Raw genomic sequence first — 14,573 nt, forward strand, 5'->3', positions numbered from 1 at the left:
CATAAGTTAATTTTACAAGGATCTAAATCTTACTATTTAGGGATATTTAAAGATAATAAAATTTAGCTGTTTTGTGTACTCTAAATAAAGCGTGAACGTTTTTATGGCTCCAGTTTACCCATGCCGTTTTTACAGCTAATTATTTTCCAAATGTTCGCGTACTGTTTTAATTTTTACCTGCCCTACACATGCCCTGTACTAACCCACTAACATTGACATGCTTTTTTTCCTTTTAAATTATTCCATCGACTTATTAACCTATTAGATACGACGTGGCCAACAGTCATTGTCATTTTAGAAAACGGTATTGGTAAATTATACGCCATTTACATTTTTATGCAGTTATAAGATATCTTCTGCTCGATGCTTACTGCTATTTAATTAGACGAATATCCAGAAAAGATTGTACACGTTTACAGAACACATTCACTAAAACTCCTCGTGTATGGTTTGATAAGAAAAATTAATGCACTATAAATCAACCCGTTTTACAGCAATACGTAATTGTGATATACCCGTGTGCAATTTTGAAATGTCCTTGTGAACATTTATATCCCTCGCAACGAACTTAAGGGATGTATACTGGCATCGGGTTGTCCCTCTGTCCATCTGCAGACATAACTTTGTCCGTGAACTCCTAAAACTGCTTGACAGATTATTTTTTTTTTATAAAATTTGGTACACAGAAACCTGACACAAGGGGAGTTGAGTGAGCTATATAGGGTTGTTTAATATCACATATTAATGTAGTTATTACTCAATTTGTGTAGCGGGGGTATAAGTCGTCCACTCTAGCAACAGTTTTCATTTTATTTACATATTTTCCCTGTTTGTGCCCTAAAATAATTAAGACTTATTGCAACTAATACCAAAGTAAATTAATACGCTATATATTTTGTGACTACCTGATAAGTTAACAAGACCGCAATGAAAAACAGAATGACGTCGTAGTCATTTGGGGAATAAATCGTGCAGGTTTCAAAAGTATGGTCTCTCATAGTTGTATTTTTGTTTTCAATTTTTCTATAATCATGTTAACAGTTTGTATTGCAATTATGCGAGTTTGATATCACATTTCTGATACATAATGCAACGAGATGACATTGTGTTATTTACTAAATATTGTTATGTTATTAACTACAATATTATAAGCTACAACAATAAATCAAAAACCCAATTTGATATGATGCATCTGAAATGAAATAGAAAATGAAAATTCAAATTCAAATGTCAATTTTGAATGTTTCCTATTAGTCAAGTTTAAACTATATCTTACAGATCAATCGATGCAATAGCAAAACAGCACAGCACGGGACAAATGCAATAAGCAACAACACTTAACTTTTAAAGGCCCACTACCTTTCCGGAGCAAAATTTAAATTTTCTAAAAAAACCATTAATAGCATAAGAAAATATATATGGATTGCCTAAGATGAGGTTACAACACCAAACATGCACAAGATTTGCTGCGTAATATATGATAACAGTGGAGAGTCATTTCGTTGTTTTGCCTTCTAGCGCAGTGAAACACGACCAGCGTGATGTAAATTAATATTTTATTTATTTGAATTAAATTTTTCAGAAGGCGATGATGAGTGTAGTATTATTAACGATATGTTAACAACTTTTTTGCGATTCTATAACATTATCGATCTCGTTGTACATTCCCATTTTATTTTAAAGATAAAAGGTCGTTTCGGAAAGGTTGCGGGCCTTTAAATATATCAATCCACTTTCGTAGAAAATGACTTAAGCAATATGATAGTAATTATATAAATCGTCATGTCTTGGGAGACTCCTGCTTAGCGCTCAGCATACAGGGAGTGGGACGACTGGTTCTCCCGTTGTCAGTATAATGTGACCGGGTGGGGTGTGTTGTTTGGTGTCTTCGACGGAATGCTTCAGTGATATAGCACAATAAAAAGGGCAACAGTTACACTATACAAGAAGAATTATCAACGAATAAAAAGATAAAAAGAACATTAAATAACCTCTATGTTTAAAATAGATATTTCTTGGTTTGATAAGTCCAGGCATCGATATCCGTCAATTTTTATGCCATATATAAGCATAGAAAGATAATACTAACCGCATTATGTTGTTTTATATGATCTGATAAACAGCAGTAGGCTTATATATAGCAACACGTCATATCATATCTATATATATACATATAGATTTCTTAGGTGTATTGTCTCATTTTATTTATAGTCAAGGTGGCCGAGTGGTTAAGGCGTTTGACTCGAAATCAAATGGGCACTGCCCGCGCAGGTTCGAATCCTGTCCTTGACGATTTATGTTTTTCAAAATAATTAATTATATTTAAATCGCATTGTATTTTGGTGAGTTTATTCCTCCTTTAGACATGATAGTACGGTAACTGATCAGTAAGTTATTTGTTAAAGTTCTGTAAAACCAAATGGGATTTATGTGTTAATTTTTAATTGGATGCATTAAAGTTTTGTTCTGTAACAACAATAACATAGGGTTTATTAAATAAATGGTGGTTATTATTGATTTTTGTTCTAAATCACAACTTAACACCTATATTCATATAAATATTTTTCTTAACTTACTATGAAACACATTTGTTTGCAAAGTAAAAATAAAACCACACATTAGTGCTACATAACAAATGAAATGGGAAATGCTGAAACACGTTTCATTTTTTAATTAAATCTTTACTTTTTCTATAGATCTATTTACCGATGAAACCACTTAATTTTAATCGTTCGGAGCATTTAAAAAAAAAATGTTTTGTTAAAATCCATGCCGCGTATTGTGTATTGTGACGTCCCACAGCGCCAGTTTAACAAGACCTAACAACACTACTGCTTCTTAAACGAAGAAAAAAAAACCCACGGCAGTTGCCTTTTGGTCGTCTCCGGTTTTTTCACTGTCTCTAATGGGAAATATTTGATGACCATTTCTTAAGACAATGTTGCATTTACAGACAAAGAAATCAATAGCGGCAATTGCGTTTTAACAAAGGCATTCTGATGAGTCCAATCTCGAGTTTCCGCCACAGTGCCCCCAACAATTGTAAGTGACAGCGTAGGAGATCATTTACTGAAACATCTAGCTCCATATTCATCGGCGCATCATTCAGCCACTGAAACCTGGCTCTCCGTCTTCCACCGCTCAACCCTGATATTTCCTTCGCTGCCTATTTGACCTTTCCAATTACCCCATAATTAATATAAAATATAAAAAGTGCCCTCGGCGAGCTTGGGAGCTCATTTAATGAGTTATCATTTGAGCCATTTTAATATCTTTGCATTAACACTCTGGCGCTGAGGATCGAATGTTAATCTGTTCAGAGCCTGGCCTTTGACAAATTTCATAATATTTCAATTAAGTTTGCTACTGTTACTACATTCAAAGCGCCATAGAATATTGGATTACCGGACTAATTGAAGATACGGATGACGAGAAAATTTACGGCGCTGAAAGATATTAAGACAAAACGTCTGGAAATAGAACCCGATTATGTTCCATCTCGTCACCTTCTAGCTTCAAAAAATGCATACACTCTCATATCGCTTATTTTTGCGCCAAATTTGATAGGCTCGCTCGCTGTAACTCGTGTAGCTTTCATTGTCATTAAACATTAATACAATATCTCCTGTTATTGCATGTCCCGAGGTATCCCTGCCGGGAGAATGTCCTCCTCCATTTTGAAATATTTTATTCGCTGAGGGCGCTAACATTTTAGACATCATCATGTCCGTGTATAAGACGGGTTTATTTTGTGGAAGGTATGGATGCTCAGTCACAGCGTACGGTACCAACAATTCTACGTCACATCAAGCTAACAGAAGTTGGAGATGAAAAGAGAAACAGAGCAAAATAAAGCTGCCAAAGTAATGTTATAAGTAATTTGTGGACATATATGTAATAATACATCTTTGTAGTAAATGCTCTATTAAGGACTATTTTTATCACACGTATACTAGTTTGTTATTTAATAGAGACATGCATATTATACATTTTGTATAAAACCCATTTTAGTCCTCATAGGGCCTTTTGTTGAGCGCTTGCCCATGTGGGGTAGGATCTGGGTCCTGTCCCCTGGCCAAGACACACCACAGTCTATAAAAGTTGTAGTTTCTCTTCCTGCTTAGCGTTCAGCATAAATGGAGTGGATTGACTGGTTAAATTTGACAGTATGATGTAAGCGGTTAGAGAATATAAGACTCTCTTTCATTATGTTTTACATGGAGGATAGGGATATTCCACTCAAAGGGTCATTAAATTTTGTGTCCCCGAGGGTGGAATACCCCATTCCTCAATGTTAAAGAGTCTTTTTATCTCATATCATTACCAAATTTCCGTTAAAAACACCTTCCGGTCGTTCATTTTATTTTTTTTCGGGTTTTTACATGATTTTATGCAAAAACAATACTAATATTAAAGAACAAAAAAACTAAATGTTTACAAACAAAATAAGATCAGTTTTTTGTTGTGGCACCTTATCTTGGTGAATGTATAATTCTCTGAAAAATAATTCGTGAACTCACCGACTTTTTTCCTGTACCCGATCACATCGTACACGTATGCGTGCATCCGCGAAATATATAGCGCCAATAACCAAACCGAAGGAACAATCAATGAGAAAGGATTCATTTTATGTGTTACATGTATTTCAATTCTAACTATATAAGTGACATTTTGAAAAAAAATGTAACGTTAAATTTTACTGTTTGTCACAACAGTCAAAGCACTGTGGCATACGTGACGTCACGACAGTCGTCGGAATTACATTCCTATATTGGCGGTCAAGGCTACTCCGAGTCGCTCTCTATCACCATGATCAGACGATGTTTTGGTTCTGGAGCTTATTTTGTTATATTAACGTTTATTTCACAGTTGTTCATATGGGATCCAGCGAATACGATTTAAACAGTTTGCCAAAAATGGATATGCTCTTTAAGAATATCTTATTGTTTTAGCATAAGATTATGTAATAAAAAATCTGAAAAATGAAGTGAAATGAAGGACCGGAAGGTATTTTAACGGGACTTTGGTAATGATATGAGAGAAAAAAACAACTCTTTCAATATGTATACATGGAGAATATGGGATATTCCACCCTCGGGGTCACAAAAATGTGGCAAAAACCTCGGCAAGCCTCGGGTTTTACCACTTTGTATGACCCCTCAGATGGAATACCCCTATCCTCCATGTATACAAATGAATGAGCCTTATAATCTTACATAGCTATCGTACATGGACAAACTCTATGTAACATAGTGTGATATGAGAGATAGATTTATCTTACATAGCTATCGTACATGGACAAACTCTATGTAACATAGTGTGATATGAGAGATAGATTTATCTTACATAGCTATCGTACATGGACAAACTCTATATAACATAGTGTGATATGAGAGATAGATTTATCTTACATAGCTATCGTACATGGACAAACTCTATAACATAGGTGATAAGAGATAGATTTATCTTACATAGCTATCGTACATGGACAAACTCTATATAACATAGTGTGATATGAGAGATAGATTTATGCTATTACATGACAAAGCTATCGTACATAGAGGACAAACTCTATAAACATACATAGTGTGATATGAGAGATAGATTTATATACATACATAGCTATCGTACATGGACAAACTCTATGAAACATAGCGTGATATGAGAGATAGATTTATCTTACATAGGTATCGTACATGGACAAATCTATATAACATAGTGTGATATGAGAGATAGATTTATCTTACATAGCTATCGTACATGGACAAACTCTATATAACATAGCGTGATATGAGAGATAGATTCATCTTACATAGATGTCGTACATGGACAAACTCTATATAACATAGCGTGATATGAGAGATAGATTTTTCTCACATAGCTAGCCATGTAAGATAGAGTTGTCCCATGAAAGACAGCTATGTAAGATAAATCTATCTTACATAGCTGTGACGTCACAATTGCCGAACAATCAGATGACGTCATATCAGGCAAAGTTGACGTCATTTTTCTTCTATTTCGATTGATTTGCCGGATTTATTTACCATTTCATTTGTTTAATTTGCATTTCAAACCGTTTTACCTAAGATTTCTTGTTTATATTTATTAATATAAACCAAACTTTGATGAGCTCTTTCGAATGGCGTTCTTATTTTTAAAATCAATCAATTATTTAAGAAGTTAAGATTTTGTAACAAAATGGCTGCCTCACCTTTTGTGCAAGTAACTCGACAAGCAATGTGAGAAAATAACTCTTTCATATGTAAATTATGTAGGATAGAACTATTCCACCCTCGGGTACAGAATTTTGGGTCAGAAACCTCGGCAAGCCTCGGTTCTGACCCAAAATTCTGTACCCTCGGGTGGAATAGTTCTATCCTACATATGTACATATGAAAGAGTCATATATTCTCACATAGCTAGCCATGTAAGATAGAGTTGTCTCATGAAAGACATCTATGTAAGATAAATCTATCTTACATAACTGTGACGTCACAATTGCCGAACAATCAGATGACGTCATATCAGCCAAAGTTGACGTCATTTTTCTTCTATTTCGATTGATTTGCCGGATTTATTTACCATTTCATTTGTTTAATTTGCATTTAAAACCGTTTTACTTAAGATTTCTTGTTTATATTTATTAATATAAACCAAACATCGATGAGCTCTTTCGAATGGCGTTCCTATTTTTAAAAACGATTAATTATTTAAGAAGTTAAGATTTTGTCACAAAATGGCTGCCTCACCTTTCGTGCAAATAACTCGACAAGCAATGTGAGAAAATAACTCTTTCATATGTAAATTATGTAGAATAGAACTATTCCACCCTCGGGTACAGAATTTTGGATCAGAAACCTCGGCAAGCCTCGGTTCTGACCCAAAATTCTGTACCCTCGGGTGGAATAGTTCTATCCTACATATGTACATATGAAAGAGTCATATAATCTTACATAGCTATCGTACATGGACAAACTCTATGTAACATAGTGTGATATGAGATATATATTTTTTACATTGCTATCGTACATGGAAAAACTCTATATAATATAGCGTGATATGAGAGATAGATTTATCTTACATAGCTATCGTACATGGACAAACTCTATGTAACATAGTGTGATATGAGAGATAGATTTATCTTACATAGCTATCGTACATGGACAAACTCTATGTAACATAGTGTGATATGAGAGATAGATTTATCTTACATAGCTATCGTACATGGACAAACTCTATGTAACATAGTGTGAATAGAGAGATAGATTTATCTTACATAGCTATCGTACATGGACAAACTCTATGTAACATAGTGTGATATGAGAATAGATTTATCTTACATAGTGTCGTACATGGACAAACTCTATATAACATAGGTGATATGAGATAGATTTATCTTACATAGATGTCGTACATGGGCAAACTCTATATAACAGAGTGTGATATGAGAGATAGATTTATCTTACATAGATGTCGTACATGGACAAACTCTATGTAACATAGTGTGATATGAGAGATAGATTTATTACATACTATCGTACATGACAAACCTATGTACATAGTGTGATATGAGAGATAGATTTATCTTACATAGTATGTACATGGACAAACTCTATATAACATAGTGATATGAGAGATAGATTTATCTTAATAGTCGTACAATAATGATATGGAGATAGATTTATCTTACATAGCTATCGTACATGGACAAACTCTATGTAACATAGTGTGATATGAGAGATAGATTTATCTTACATAGCTATCGTACATGGGCAAACTCTATATAACATAGCGTGATATGAGAGATAGATTTATCTTACATAGCTATCGTACATGGACAAACTCTATATAACATAGCGTGATATGAGAGATAGATTTATCTTACATAGCTATCGTACATGGACAAACTCTATATAACATATGTGATATGAGAGATAGATTTATCTTACATAGCTATCGTACATGGACAAACTCTATGTAACATAGTGTGATATGAGAGATAGATTTATCTTACATAGCTATCGTACATGGACAAACTCTATGTAACATAGCGTGATATGAGAGATAGATTTATCTTACATAGCTATCGTACATGGACAAACTCTATATAACATAGTGTGATATGAGAGATAGATTTATCTTTACATAGCTATCGTACATGGACAAACTCTATATAACATAGTGTGATATGAGAGATAGATTTATCTTACATAGCTATCGTACATGGACAAACTCTATATAACATAGCGTGATATGAGAGATAGATTTATCTTACATAGCTATCGTACATGGACAAACTCTATATAACATAGTGTGATATGAGAGATAGATTTATCTTACATAGCTATCGTACATGGACAAACTCTATATAACATAGCGTGATATGAGAGATAGATTTATCTTACATAGCTATCGTACATGGACAAACTCTATGTAACATAGTGTGATATGAGAGATAGATTTATCTTACATAGCTATCGTACATGGACAAACTCTATATAACATAGTGTGATATGAGAGATAGATTTATCTTACATAGCTATCGTACATGGACAAACTCTATATAACATAGCGTGATATGAGAGATAGATTTATCTTACATAGCTATCGTACATGGACAAACTCTATGTAACATAGTGTGATATGAGAGATAGATTTATCTTACATAGCTATCGTACATGGACAAACTCTATATAACATAGCGTGATATGAGAGATAGATTTATCTTACATAGCTATCGTACATGGACAAACTCTATATAACATAGCGTGATATGAGAGATAGATTTATCTTACATAGCTATCGTACATGGACAAACTCTATATAACATAGCGTGATATGAGAGATAGATTTATCTTACATAGCTATCGTACATGGACAAACTCTATATAACATAGCGTGATATTAAAGAATGAGCTAGATATGGACAAACTCTATATGAGAGATAGATTTATCTTACATAGCTATCGTACATGGGCAAACTCTATATAACATAGCGTGATATTAAAGAATGCTGCCTCTTGTGGAATGACCAAGAGTGTCCATAATTGCTAAGCGACGCAACATAAACATACCTCAGCCTCACAAAATACAGACAATTTACCATATAAATCGCATACAGAAAAGGCTTTAAAGATTCAGGATGTTTATAGGACGTAAATAAAGATCTGAAATGTAATCGCATTTTACATTTAACGATCATGCAATGGGGACAGTAGGTACCTTCAACGCATCAGTTATATATCAAATCCACTTATTATGAGCAATTCTCAGGGTTCCCTGGATTTTTTTATATCCATAGCTGTTGATAGAACGTTAATTAATCAAACAAACAAACAAAATCTTTGTATCCAACTTAGAATGACTATATATTATTTTCTTATTATGAATTATTTTGTTTCGTAAAAGACAAAAAAAATAGGGAAACGTTACTTTTAACTTTTAAACACAACATGTAAGTTACAGAAACGAATGAAAAATAATAATTTGGAATGTGAAAAGAACATTACTGCTGCTGTTGTGATCAGACGGACTATATGTACTGTTCGATAAGGGCCTCCTTTTACAGATAATATTAGCAAATTAACATCTGCGAATCCTAATTTGCTATGATTTTTACCGGTTCTTGTCCATCCGTGTTTCCATACAATGATCGATGCTCCAAATTGCTAGATAATGTACGATGAACTGTTTGTCGACAATTCTCACGTGTAAATAAAGTCTGGCTGTTTTTCTTCCTCTAAGTGACAAAAACCACTCCGGACTGTGTTTAGGCTCCCAGATGGTCTGCGGATCTCCAATCGGAGACACATGTCTTGGAATATGATTTCATACAGTTGGAAGGAATATCAACCAAAATCAATGAGTAAAATAAATGAAAACAAACAAACGAATGAAGCTGAAACAGACATAACGCTTGGTTTTCTGTCTTTGTCCAATTCATTCACAAATATGTATATCTGTCTAGCCCTTTATATATCCATTTTTCGAACTTTGTAACCTATAGATATCATTTAAGTATACTAGAAATATTTTGAGATATATCATAGGTCCAGTGACTACAAAATAACAGGATTCGATTGTTTGTAGAAGCTTGGTTTAATTTCTAATCAAACTGAATCAATCACATAACAAATATTCTAGGACTTTCCGTGGTGATTTATGAGAACACGAGGTCTAAAGTTCAAAGTGTTGGATTTTGTCCGAGCTGTGTCTGGGGATATTATTGGTTTAATGAATTTTTAGTAACCGCTGTATCTGTAGGCTGATCTAGACATGATTCTGGCTGATAGGTCTCGGGTCAACCATAAAATTGTCTTCACTAATATGGAGATAGATGTCTGGAGCACCCACCAATTATTGTATCGGTGTTGATAGTATTCAAATAAAGCAGTGAAGGTCAGAGATTGACGAGAAGCCTTGTTACTGTCAATCACTTCTATTTTGCTGGAAATATCTTTTTGGTTATCGCGCGAACATGATTCATCGCGAATTCAAAAATAATATCTATATTCAAATTCAATATGACGGAGTTCATATAATAGTCATAATTATAATGTCAATTTAGTGTCTCTATTTTGTTTTCAATAATGTTTGCAAAAATAGATTTACGCTTTGATTTATGTAGTGGTAAGATCGGGGAAACCCTTGGTGATTGGCAATACTTTACATATAACCATTATTAGATGTAAGATAATTGCTAATAAAATGCGTAAGACACGTAAGTTCTACGTTTATTGGTAGAAAGATAACTATTTTACTTTTAAAGCCACTGACATAGCTAAATAACCTAAATAAGACATAAAAACCGCATGGTAGATGTATAAAATGTCAATATGATATAAAAAACCAGCATCTGCCTGGTTGTTGTCCAAGGAAAGATAATATATTAAACTTGTAACGCCATATACCACTGAGATAGGATTCATCAACCCCGGGGTCAATCTGGTCGAGGGAAATTAATCAGTTTCTAAGGACATTGGCCGAAAATTAACGTAACCAAGAAAACACATCCTAATTGCTCCTTCAATGATATGGCCATCATCGTGGAGAGCTGTCATAATGAAGTAAGGGGTGTTTGTCCTGCCTGCTCCGTCCGCCAGCACTGTCCCGCTCTAATCAATGCCCAAGCCGTGTCAAAGGATACAATTCGCCACTGATGATGATGTTCGAGTCAATTTTCTTTTCGGCTGAAAGAGGCGTTGTAATCATTAAGAAAGTGATATCTGGGATGAGGAAAAAAAGATTCATTACAGCTCTTGTCCTATCCATCTCGGAGTGACCCGGGCTTTGATTAGAGCCACTGAGATATCTCCAACATATGATTACTATCACATGAAGAATCACAAGGCGAAAAAACCTTGCCAGGAAATCAACATTCAGTTGAATGTTTATCAAGAAATAATGTATTGTGCATGATAGTGAGCTGAGGTGGAAGTTAAAAAGTTCATATAGCAAATCAGCTAGTAGGTTGTGTACCAATTACATTTCGGCGAGAATCGAGACAAAATCATTTGTTTGTCACCGGCTTCGGAATTTGTGGGAAGGATAATTAAGGAGCAAAGATTCACAGTAATTCAATATGAACGTGTTTGATGAGTGATCTGTGCTCTACGCCTGCCTAGATTACTTAGTTCATCACTGATATCCTCCTTTTTTCATGTTTATTTAATTTTCGCGAAAGTAGGAATTGACATGGATAAAATTGAATTAAGAATTAGATACTCCCTGAAAAACAAATTAATTCCTTTTTGCCTTTTTAATCTTCTAGTATTAGCAAGGATATATGCGTACGTTTTATACGGACTTATGTAAATCAACAAATCGAAAACTAATTGTTTAGCTTTCAATATTTCCAATGGTTTGAACTATTTAAAAATTCAATACGGCTCGTTCGACTTTTCAAATCGGCGGTTGGGAATTGTTTTGCTGACAGACAAAATTCCAAGAGCTTATAGCTATTAATGAGAAGTGATAACACGTATGCTACCGATAGTTCTTTACATCATAACGTTACAGTTTCAGAGAGCGAACGTTGATTTTTCTACAAATATCATTTAGAACACTTCTAACTATTCCAATTAACAGTATGCAAGCAGCCTAATCGTTAGATAAGCCAGAGTAATTAACTATCCTGTTTGAGGTTTAAAACTTTCCTCATAATGTGACATTGACCTATGACCTATATTATATTGCAAACGCAAAAGAAAACTTCAAAGAATGCAACATTGAAGAGCTCGCAAGGGGAGGTAAGTATATGGACATTTGACAGACAGAACCTCGTGCAGTAACGCTGTTCTTTGCAAAATTGTACACTGATGAAAAACACAACGAGGTTTATAACTTATGGGAGGAGTATATTGAAGCTAAACTTATTGCATAATACTTCAGTCTTAAAAAACAATGAGCATTTTTTCGTATTTCTGTAACTTACATGACGGGCGCTATCAACAAGATTGATCACATGGACAGTAAATACGGCAATTCCCGCCATCCACGGAGATAAAATCGCTCACCAACCATGAGGATAAGTAATTCTTAAAACCATATGGATATAGTTTTTCTCTTTTTCTTATTTTAGCGAATGCCATCAAAATGAACAAATATTATCTTTATGATAAGTAGTGCCTGATGATTTTTATCAGTGTGAAGATAGACCACACCTGTTAGAGATAGCCAACTTTTCACTTTTCTCACAGTTTTTGTGTGAAAACTTGTCATTTTGTGACTTATTATCGTCGAGAAGCCGCAGAAGAATAGTATACGTATGGAATAAACGGAAGGTTGGGTCGTGATTGAAATTAGTTCACAATTAAGATACACCTTTCATATGAAACCTTACTGCTAACAGATACTCCGCTTCTTACCGACATACATTACTGTCAATCAAATAAAAATACGGTTTTTGCAATTATTCCTTTTTTCTTCAAGAAACAGAAAAAAAACGTATTCGAATTTTACTTCTTATCTTCTGGCTGTGTTACCATTTTGGTTTATTTAATTGGAATCTATTTGTCAAAACCATCAACATGGTATGCCAGTTATGTGAGTGCCATTTTGAAATGTATTTGCTGTTGTTCCTACCTATCAACACACATTCTACGTATTACTCAGCTTTGACTTGTGGGCTTCTTATCAGATATCGTTTATAGATGCAAATACATTTGGAGAAATTGAAGACAACGTCGGAGCGGTGGAAGGGGTGATACCATTGACTGGGTTTATCTTTGAAATAGTCGTTTAATATTTTCTAGAGATAACATATTTACTCTGTAAACAATAGTGATATCTGGTCCGACGATCGCCACACCCCTTCTGAGGCACGTACGGGGAGGCAGTTTTAATAGATGAGGTAAATTCAAAAGATATAAACACACTCTCACAATTAACAAATATAGCATATATTAATATATATATTTTTGTGAAGTAGTATCATAATGTCTGAGATCTCAGAGATTAATTCTGCTAAAATCGTTCTGATACACCCCGTGCAGAGCCTCGTTAACTTACAAAACCTTTCAACAATGACTGAAGACAATGTTCGATATCTATTACTGTACACTGTCACGCCCCCTCTTTCTACAAAGGTACATCGAATGACTTGCCACACATGCGCTTACAGTCTTCCCCTGTTTCCAAACTATGCACATGCGCAGCGTGAGAATCATTAGTTCCGGGGTTGTGACTACGTCAGAAGAGGTCTTCCTTCAAAACGGTCACATCCTGTTTCTAATTAAGTTATAGGTGTTTTTGCTTTTGAACTTGTGATATCACACGGTCGAACAAAAACCCACGATCAGATAGCAAAACAGAAATGACGGACTTTGGTGGTAACTATTGAAAATAAATTTGAGTGTTTACCTCTGATGCATATTTTAAAAGTTGGTATTTGAGATAGATAAAGATAAATGGACAGATGTGGAGATGGCTCGTTATTCTGAAACACGACGCCGACAGACAGAAAATTAAATTATAGCTACTCACCAGTGTACCACGGACAATTGGGCAAACAAGAAACGTCTCACTGGTTCGCTACGCATTCGACGAGTTCTCAATTTTATTGGCGATCGGCAGTGAATGTTTTAGCGATGCACTTTTCTGCAAATCTGCATTTATTACCATATACCTTCTCAAATTAGGGCCTGATGGTAAACGGAATCGTCGTCAATGTTTGTTTTAGTGTAGCTGGTTGCAATTTCTTGATTTGTTCTTTCTTTGATATTTGTATACAGTTAGCATACTCATTTGAGTTGCAATCTTATTTTAGCGTATTTTGGTAATAATACATACTTTGAATAAGCCAAATTAGTTCGTCTTCTGAATATTTTTTATCGCCTTTTCGCTTTTTACAACGCACATTGCCTCATATTCTTAATATTGAATAGTTCATGCACAACTGGAGAGAGATATAACTCTTTATTAATCATACATGACATCAGCAAAGCCGGCAGCGGTGGGCTTTTTTCATATACCACGAAAACATTCGTTATAAATAAGATATTTTAGAAGACTAATATTATGCGTTCGTGTATTTTTTATGTATAAGATTTCTGATTCACACCGAGTATTATGAG

General features: G+C 34.4%; 1 non-coding gene across 1 annotated transcript; it reads left to right on the plus strand.

Moving 5' to 3' along the window:
• The first annotated feature begins 2,210 nt into the window (after window positions 1-2,210).
• Window positions 2,211-2,292, plus strand: Trnas-cga (transfer RNA serine (anticodon CGA)). The gene has a single exon. It is a non-coding gene; the product is annotated as a tRNA-Ser (tRNA).
• Window positions 2,293-14,573: the final 12,281 nt, after the last annotated feature.

The sequence above is a fragment of the Argopecten irradians genome, chromosome 2 (genome assembly GCF_041381155.1).
Source record: "Argopecten irradians isolate NY chromosome 2, Ai_NY, whole genome shotgun sequence".
Taxonomy (NCBI): Eukaryota; Metazoa; Mollusca; class Bivalvia; order Pectinida; family Pectinidae; genus Argopecten; species Argopecten irradians.